Source organism: Tupaia chinensis, unplaced genomic scaffold (assembly GCF_000334495.1).
Source record: "Tupaia chinensis unplaced genomic scaffold, TupChi_1.0 Scaffold138568_1, whole genome shotgun sequence".
Taxonomy (NCBI): Eukaryota; Metazoa; Chordata; class Mammalia; order Scandentia; family Tupaiidae; genus Tupaia; species Tupaia belangeri.
This window is the reverse complement of record NW_006198462.1, coordinates 31052-41003: the sequence shown is the minus strand read 5'-3', so window position 1 is coordinate 41003 and position 9952 is coordinate 31052.

Sequence of the window (9952 nt, the reverse complement as noted above, 5' to 3'; positions counted from 1 at the left end):
GAAAAATAGAGCTTTGAGAGAACTGATGGAGGGCAAAGTGAAAATAGAGGATCTGATGTGCCATAACGTCGGAAGGCACTGAATAAAGTACACAGCGCTTTAGAAAGAGCACACTAGCAGCCTCATAAATAATGAATTGGAGGATTCTGCTTCTGACCAAAATGGAGCAACAAGAGCCACACCCTTTTCTTTAAAGAGTTTTTTTTGCCTTATGGCATGTGCTCTTGAGAGAGAGAGAGAGAGAGAGTGCAAGGGAAAGTGAGAAATCATCCCCCCCCAAAGGGGATGACCACATCCCCTTCTCCTCCATTCTCCTTTTGGGATATTGGGTATGCATGTACACATGCCAGGCATGAGTTTCAGCCACCGGGTCTGGGACTCAGATCACGGTCGACCGTGTGGTAGTCTGGCAATGTAACTACTATGCAATCTGCTGGTCCCAAGAGCTGCATTTTAAAAAAACTGGAACCAGCAAATGGCATGATGGTTTTGTCACTAGACTCCCACATAGTAGACTGAGGCTTGAGTCCTGTACCCTGTGGCTTAAAACAACAGGCATGTGTGCATGCATGCTCAAAATCTCAAGAGGAGAATGTAAGAGAAGGGATTATGGTGTGGCTATCCTCCCCCTGTGGTGATTTCTCATTTCTGTTTTTCTGTCTCACCACCTAGTGCACATACCCTATAGCAAAAATCTGCCTTAAAAAAACAGAGAAACTGTGCAAAATATATAACAGTCTTCAATACACTAGACTACAAAAACAAACAAACAAATAAATAAATAAAACAGGGATCCCTGAAAAACAAACAAATGAAGTGAGCTCAGTCATGACCTCCACTTACTGCCTTAAAGGTTCCGGTGTGTGTTGCAGGGAGGAGGAATCTAGGTAAAGAACAGCTGACTGCTCCATTGAGGAGACAATGCAGGAGAGCCTGAGAACAGCTGAACAAAGTTATAGGACAAAGTACTAGAGAGGAGAAAACTGCTAGCAGACAGAACTCTGGACATCTGGAGAAGGTCTTCCTAGAATATTCAGCAAGTAATGGCATGCATGTGACAAAATAAAGCTCGAGCAGAAACCATCAGAAAGGATGAGAGGGAAGTGCTATTTGTGGCTGGAAATAGTGCCTGTTTTCACCGGATAGACTGAAAAACCTCACAGTTTATTGGGTAAAGTACATAAGAGAATCTAATCTTAATAGTGGAGAATAATTAGTCTTGAATCAAATACTGTTCTGGCTTTGCATAACAAATCTTTAATGCAGGAACCAAATATATCAAACTGTTTCAATTATATTAACTGTGTCCCAGTTAATAATTGTATATATTCTTGAACAATAAATATAAATTGTATATATTCTTGTTAATTAATTAATTCTATCTAATCAGTTCTATCAAGTTAAAGCATAAAATGTCTGAAATCCAATAAAAATAACCAGACATGAAAAGAGCCATGAATATATGACTCATACTGAGGAGATAAGTCAATCAATCAAAACTGATTGAGAAGTAGCACTGAAATTGGAATTAACAGACAAGGGTATTAAAATAGGTATGACTGTATATCATATGTTCAAAAACTTAAGTAAGGATATTGAATATTTTTGAAGGATCCAGTTTGTATTGCTAGAGACAAAAATTACAATTTTTGAATGAAAAATATCCCAGATGAGATTAACATTAAGATAGAAACTGCAGGGGCCAACGGGTGGCATGGTGATTAAAGCACTTGATTCCCACAGGGCCGACTGCCATCTGGGAAAGAAAAATAGAGCTTTGAGAGAACTGATGGAGGGCAAAGTGAAAATAGAGGATCTGATGTGCCATAACGTCGGAAGGCACTGAATAAAGTACACAGCGCTTTAGAAAGAGCACACTAGCAGCCTCATAAATAATGAATTGGAGGATTCTGCTTCTGACCAAAATGGAGCAACAAGAGCCACACCCTTTTCTTTAAAGAGTTTTTTTTGCCTTATGGCATGTGCTCTTGAGAGAGAGAGAGAGAGAGAGTGCAAGGGAAAGTGAGAAATCATCCCCCCCCAAAGGGGATGACCACATCCCCTTCTCCTCCATTCTCCTTTTGGGATATTGGGTATGCATGTACACATGCCAGGCATGAGTTTCAGCCACCGGGTCTGGGACTCAGATCACGGTCGACCGTGTGGTAGTCTGGCAATGTAACTACTATGCAATCTGCTGGTCCCAAGAGCTGCATTTTAAAAAAACTGGAACCAGCAAATGGCATGATGGTTTTGTCACTAGACTCCCACATAGTAGACTGAGGCTTGAGTCCTGTACCCTGTGGCTTAAAACAACAGGCATGTGTGCATGCATGCTCAAAATCTCAAGAGGAGAATGTAAGAGAAGGGATTATGGTGTGGCTATCCTCCCCCTGTGGTGATTTCTCATTTCTGTTTTTCTGTCTCACCACCTAGTGCACATACCCTATAGCAAAAATCTGCCTTAAAAAAACAGAGAAACTGTGCAAAATATATAACAGTCTTCAATACACTAGACTACAAAAACAAACAAACAAATAAATAAATAAAACAGGGATCCCTGAAAAACAAACAAATGAAGTGAGCTCAGTCATGACCTCCACTTACTGCCTTAAAGGTTCCGGTGTGTGTTGCAGGGAGGAGGAATCTAGGTAAAGAACAGCTGACTGCTCCATTGAGGAGACAATGCAGGAGAGCCTGAGAACAGCTGAACAAAGTTATAGGACAAAGTACTAGAGAGGAGAAAACTGCTAGCAGACAGAACTCTGGACATCTGGAGAAGGTCTTCCTAGAATATTCAGCAAGTAATGGCATGCATGTGACAAAATAAAGCTCGAGCAGAAACCATCAGAAAGGATGAGAGGGAAGTGCTATTTGTGGCTGGAAATAGTGCCTGTTTTCACCGGATAGACTGAAAAACCTCACAGTTTATTGGGTAAAGTACATAAGAGAATCTAATCTTAATAGTGGAGAATAATTAGTCTTGAATCAAATACTGTTCTGGCTTTGCATAACAAATCTTTAATGCAGGAACCAAATATATCAAACTGTTTCAATTATATTAACTGTGTCCCAGTTAATAATTGTATATATTCTTGAACAATAAATATAAATTGTATATATTCTTGTTAATTAATTAATTCTATCTAATCAGTTCTATCAAGTTAAAGCATAAAATGTCTGAAATCCAATAAAAATAACCAGACATGAAAAGAGCCATGAATATATGACTCATACTGAGGAGATAAGTCAATCAATCAAAACTGATTGAGAAGTAGCACTGAAATTGGAATTAACAGACAAGGGTATTAAAATAGGTATGACTGTATATCATATGTTCAAAAACTTAAGTAAGGATATTGAATATTTTTGAAGGATCCAGTTTGTATTGCTAGAGACAAAAATTACAATTTTTGAATGAAAAATATCCCAGATGAGATTAACATTAAGATAGAAACTGCAGGGGCCAACGGGTGGCATGGTGATTAAAGCACTTGATTCCCACAGGGCCGACTGCCATCTGAGTCCCGGACCTGGTGGTTTGAAAATCCCATGAAGTTGGTACCAGCAGATGGCATGATGGGTACATCACTGGACTCCCATGTAGTTGACTGCGGTCAAGTCATGGACTTGGTGGCTTAAAATTCATGCCAGGCACATGTGGGTGCATGCCCAAAATCTCGATATGGGCATCCTCCCTGGGGGGTGATTTCTGACTTTCTGTTTCTCTGTCACTCTGGCAAGCACACACACCCTATAGCAAAAATCTCTCTAAAAAAAAAAAAGAAAAGAAAGAAAAGAAAAGGAAAAGAAAATCATTCAGGGCATGTGTGCATCATGCCCAAAATCCCAGGAAAAGAATGAAGGAGGATTGTAGCATGGCCATTCCTCCTGGTGTGTGTAGGAGGGAGAGATTTGTCACTTTCCACTCACTGTTTTTCTCTGTCTCTTTCTGGCCAGTGCACACATGCTGTAGAAAAAAACGAGTAAGCAAACAAAAAAGTATAGAAACTACAGGGGGAAAGATTAGTGAACCTACAGACAGATCAATAAAAACTTTCTGAAATGAAATACACAGAGAATAAAATAATTTTTAAAAATGGAAATCCATCATGGGAGCTAAGATTTAGTTGTAGTGCTTTCAGGGAAGAAGAGAAATGAAGATTTTTCTACTGAGAATTCACCCTGGAGAGGCAAAAAAGGATAGGACTTCAGAACAAGACTGAGTCCTCCATGGGAGCTGAGATCTAGTGCTTCCAGGGAATAAGGGAAATGAAGAAGTTCTGCTGAGAAGTCACCCTAGTAGAGCACCCTCTATCCTTCTCTCTGTCTCTGTCTTCATTTTTAAAATTTTTCTTTTTTTAATTTTTTTAAGGTAAAGTATTTTCTTGGCTCTGAAATCTTCCTTTATCTTGCTAATAATCCCCTTGCCTCCATCCCATTTAGGAGAGGTGAAAAGGGTAAGCCATCAGAAGAAAACTGAGTCTTCCTTAGGAGCTGAGATAAATGCTTTTGCAAGCACACCACACACACAATTTTCAATTTATGTTTTTTTAAATAAATAATTTTTGTTGTTTTTTTCTTTTTTTCCTTTTTTCTCTTATTTCTCTCTCTTTCTCTGTTTTCTAATCCTTTTTCTTTTATTTCATCACTTTCCTGCTAAGCCTCCACATGCTTACTGTCTAGAAGGTCTAAGTGAAATGTAGCCAAGCATCTGAATACTATTAGGGTCAACATATTTCTCAATTTCCACTAAATCTGCCACACAAACGGAGAAAAATGGAACAGCAAAGAGTTTGCTGATCACCTCCTCTTACAGGCCTCTGATCGCTCAGAGTGAACTTCTAGAAATTAGCAAGAAATGAATAACCCATTAGATCACAAGAAATATGAGAAACCAAGAAAATACCTCTCTCCCAAAGGAAAAGAATAACTCCTCTTCATCCATAGACAGTACAATGGAACTTACGGAAATGTTTGATAAAGAATTTAGAATATTCATAATGATGAAGCTAACAGAGATGGAAGGGAAGACAACAATGAACTCTAGAAGATGCAGGAGAAAAGAGCCAATGAGTTCCAGGAAATGAGGAAGTTCTTGCGAGAACTGATAAAGGAAACATATACTATAAAAAAATAATCAAATGGAACTGTTGGAGATGAAGGCTATAATAAAGAAAGTCGAAACCTCCCTTGAAAGTATTAAAAGTAGACTAGTTTATAACAGAATCTACTGGTTTTTGCAATTCAGGAGGTGGTAGATAATGAGTTTAATGAGGCCACAGGTTTCAGAATTATTCTAAGTGTATGGCAAAAAAAAAAAAACCCGCAAAATATACAAGACATAAGAAATGAAAAATTGTTGGGAACCAGCAGTTAGCGTAATGGCTATGTCGCTGGACTCCCACGTAGTCGACCTTTTTTTTGGTTTGTGTCCCGGACCCGGTGGCTTAAAACTCACGCCGGGCGCGTGTGCGTGCGTGCCCAAGATCCCGAGAGGAGAATGGAGGAGAAGGGATTGCAGCATGACCATCCCCCCTGGGGGGTGATTTCTCGCTTTCTGTGTCTCTGTCTCTGTCTGGTGAGCACACACGCCCTATAGCGAAAATCTCTCAAAAAAAAAAAAAAAAAGAAATGAAAAATTGTTGATAACACGTTTGTTGATGTGCTTGATTGAGCCAACAGACAGTGTATTTTGGATGAAAAATTCATTTTGTATACTGTAATGATGTATAGCATATTAATATCAAAAAGAAAAATTTTAAAAAAAGAAAAAAAAAGAATTATCCTAAGTGTGTCAGTTACTAAGAAAATTGTTTTTGCTTGAGGCCACAGTCTATATTCTTTACTACAAAACCTATTCTACAAATGCATGATCTTTATTGTTATCATAGTAAGTACATATGCAATCACAGCATGCACAGTTATAAAATTACAAAATAAATAAAATTACAGAATTAAAGAGGTAAGAGAGAAGTTATAAAGCCAAAACCTCTCGAGTATATATATCACTCTATAATCCTCCTCACAGCCAGCCATTCAGTTTCCACTTCTCCACTCCTCCCTGGTAAACTGCAAGCTTACAAGGACAGAGACTCTCTGTCTTGTTCACTATTGTAGCTCCTGAATAATACACTGTGGTCAGTAAATATTTTTGAGCCAGTGAATGACTGGCCTTATGGGAAAATTGTACCACTTATATGAAAAAAAATACAATCTGATAAATCTGTTTAAATAGCAGAAAAAGTCACCTCCGGTACCCTCTTACAAACTCTGTACCCTCTTCATATATAAATCTTGCAAAGACTTACAGGCAGTTTCTCCCAGCCCATTGTCTCTATTTCATTCTGCAATTTGGCACTTATCATTGTTTCCAAGATTTTCTACTGACCCCAAATGAGATACATTTGGTGTCTTCTTTTTTTTAATACTTGTGGCACCTAGAACAACATGTAATGGTTTTTCCATATTTCCCTTATTACCTAGCCAGCCTAGAGGACTGGGTTGTCTTATTAATCTATGCAAATCCTCCTGCCCTTGGGAAAATTGTATCAAAGGGCAAGATGGTGCTGTTGAGGGATCTTTCAGAGAACACTGGTAGGTAAAAGCATGAACTGCCCCCAGCAAGCTTAGTCTAGCTAATAAAGACACTTTGTGAGGAACTAGGATGTTAAGAAAACATGATTCATTATCTTTCTTATGCAATTGGATCCATAGCAAAATATTTGGATATATGGGGGAGTTTTTGTTTTAGTTTTTTCCCTGAATGGGAGCGTAAGCATTCATTAAGCCTGGGAAGTTCTAAGTCTTCCTGTTTGCATAGTGAGTTACAACTGTGGTAGTCTAAATACAAATGAAGATGCAGTAATCAGGTAATGAGAAATACAGTTTAATTACTCTGAAGATTGTATTTTTGCAAAAAATTACTTCCACTTTTATGACAATGTTGGATCATGAACCCATTTACCTTAAGATTGGGTAATGAAGCCTGTAAAGCAAGTCATAAAAATGCTTTGTTTGCAATGTTGTTTTTAGAAATTCCAATCTTGTGGAAAAAATCATCTTATTATTAAAAGCATTTGTAGTTCTTTCAAAATCAAAGAAACTAAAGGATTCCTTAGCATTTACGAAGAAAGTTCCTTCCCACCTTAGTTAATGAACTGAAGGAATTTTGTGCAGGAGAAAGACATATTATAAGATGACTTCAAATCTATAAAGGGAACATATTATTCTTTACTGGGACCAAAGATCAGAAGTAATTGAGAAAGTTCAAAAGTGTAAGTCTGAAAAGACTTATTGATTTGAGGTAACAATCTGGGACCTATATGAGTATCAAGCAAAACATTTTTTTTTTTTTGTAAGTTGGTAGAGCATGTGCACTTGCTGAAGCAAGAAACACACAGAGAGAGAAAGTGAGAAAGTATGGCCCATGGATGATGGCCACACTGCAGTCTCTTCCCCTCCATTTCTCCTTTTGTGATGTTGGGCATATGCATCTGGTGTGTTTATCAAGCTGCAGGTCTGAGACTCAAACTACATAGTAGGCCATATGGGGTCCAGCTGTCTTTCTCCAGCTTGCACATATGCCCTTGATAAAAATGACTATTTAATTAAATAAAATTTTTTAAAAAGAAATGACAGGGGCCAGCAAGTAGTATAGTGATTAAGGTGCTGGATTCTCATATAGTCAACCATTGTTAAAGTCCTGAACCTGGTGGCTTAAAAATCATGCCAGACATGTGTGCATACATGACCAAAATCCTTAAAGAAGAATGGAGGAGAAGGGATTTCAGTGTGGCCATCCCCTCCAAAGGGTGATTTCTCACTTTCCCTCTCTCTGTCTCTCTCTGGCAAACATATGCACTCTATGGCAAAATCTTTAAAAAAAAAAAAAAAAAGAAAGAAAAGAAAAGAAAATTTATATTATTGAAAAAAAGAGCTAAGGAATAAAAATTCCACCTTAGGAAAACAGAAGGTAAATTTTAAGATTAAAGGGGTCTGATAGAGGCACAGTGGTAAAACACAACACTCTGTGAGACCAATCCACATGGGAAAGTTCTAGTTGGCATCCAGAGACCTGCCTGAGTATGAAGGACATGCAGGGTGAAGTGGATTATGGCATCAAGGCTGTGGGGAGTTCTCTCTCTCTTCCTCTCTCTCTCATCTAATAAACTCTAATAATAATAATGATAATGACAGAAATGTTACCTCTGTTTTCATCAGTCTGTTCAGTCCATGTTCCTTTATTTTTTTCCTGGCAACTGACTTGGTCTCAGAACTATTTCCAAAGTTAGACATAATTAGCACTGTCAAGAATAGTTAGGATCAAATTGCTTCTTAAAATTATTCCATAGTCACTGCTTTCTCACCTTCTCTTCATAGTTTATCCTCTAGCAGTGGCTTACCAGTTTACATATCATATTTTTTCAGACAATGATCTTGGCCACTAATATGGTTTTTAAAAATGACCATTTTTTAAATGCTGCACCAGAAAGAGAAAGAGAGCATCCCCCAGTGTGGGTGCCATGCTATCATCCCCTTTTGTACATTCCTCCTTTCCACCAAAGTCCTGGGCCCGCTAGCACGCACAACTGACTTATTTTTCAAATCGCTGGGGCAGGGACTAGAACCAAGGTTGACCACATGGGATTTGGCTCCCTCAACATAGCACTTAACCACTGAACTACTAGCTATACAAATGGGACTATTTTTAGAATTAATTTGCCAAAGATTAGAATGCACGTGCACAAGTGTGTAGGTCTTTCATGAACGTGTCTCCTTATAACCAAAAGTGCCTTGTAACCACGCAATGAAGTTTTCACTGTGAACAGTTACTTAGATAAGCTTCAAGTCCCACACCTGTAGGAGGCTTATGCAGGTGGTTTATCACACAAAGGAACTTGAGCATACTTCCATTATATCAATATATGCTGTCATATGTGTTCACATGATGGTATCCATATAAGTCGAAGCTTTAAGGAGGTGGGCACTGTGTCTTTTACTTCATTATTTCCAGTGTCTAGCAGAGCAGTTGACATAGCAGGTACTAATAAATGCTCATTGGATTAATGAAAGTATAAGTAATTACATATTTAATGAATATTTAATCAAAAATATAAAGTTAGTAACCTCAAATTGTAGTGCATTTCTTATTGAAAAGAATAATAGTAAGAATAATAATTCCTCTGCATTCCAACTTTATAGACTAAAACTGAGAACCAGATAAAGTACCTGAAATAAAAATAATTTATTAACTTCAAAGTACTATGGAAGTGAAGGCTCTATTGAAATAGGTCAGCTCTGAATTGATGGGTCTCTGAAAAACATACTCATAAAAAGTTCCATAAATCCACAACTATATAGAGGCATAGTCTCAGAAACATAAATTAGAGGGTTCACAGACTCAATTATGTAAGTGTAAAATCAAAAAGCTTGGTGAATTCATTTTACTTCATTTAAACTTTCATTGACTATGTTTGGATTTTCTCCTGCTTTTATACTGTTGTAGTCACACACAGGACACATTTTCAGTGAACCTCAAGGCCTTACAAGATTAAAAAATTAGTACATTAGAAGTATTTATATAAATAACCTAAATATATCATTTATTCTATAAAATACATAACATATGATGTTAAATAGATTGCTTTTTCCAACTCTAATTGTGACTTCCAGTTTTTGAAAAATCCTCTAGCAAGGTTTGCTTAGCATAGAAAGGAGAGATCGGTGTGTTAGGGCCACTGATTGAGGTTATGACTGGTCACTAACTCACCTAGGTATGAACTTGGGCCAAATTCTTTCTTTCTGTTTTAGTTACTCCTTCTAAACTCAAAGATGGTATACTATAGTATCTCTAAAATCACCTCTTTCTCTAGTATTTTAAGATTTTATAATGTAATTCTGTCACTTTCTAGTTATAATTCTCTTTCAAGCTGGAAAAACAAAAACAAAA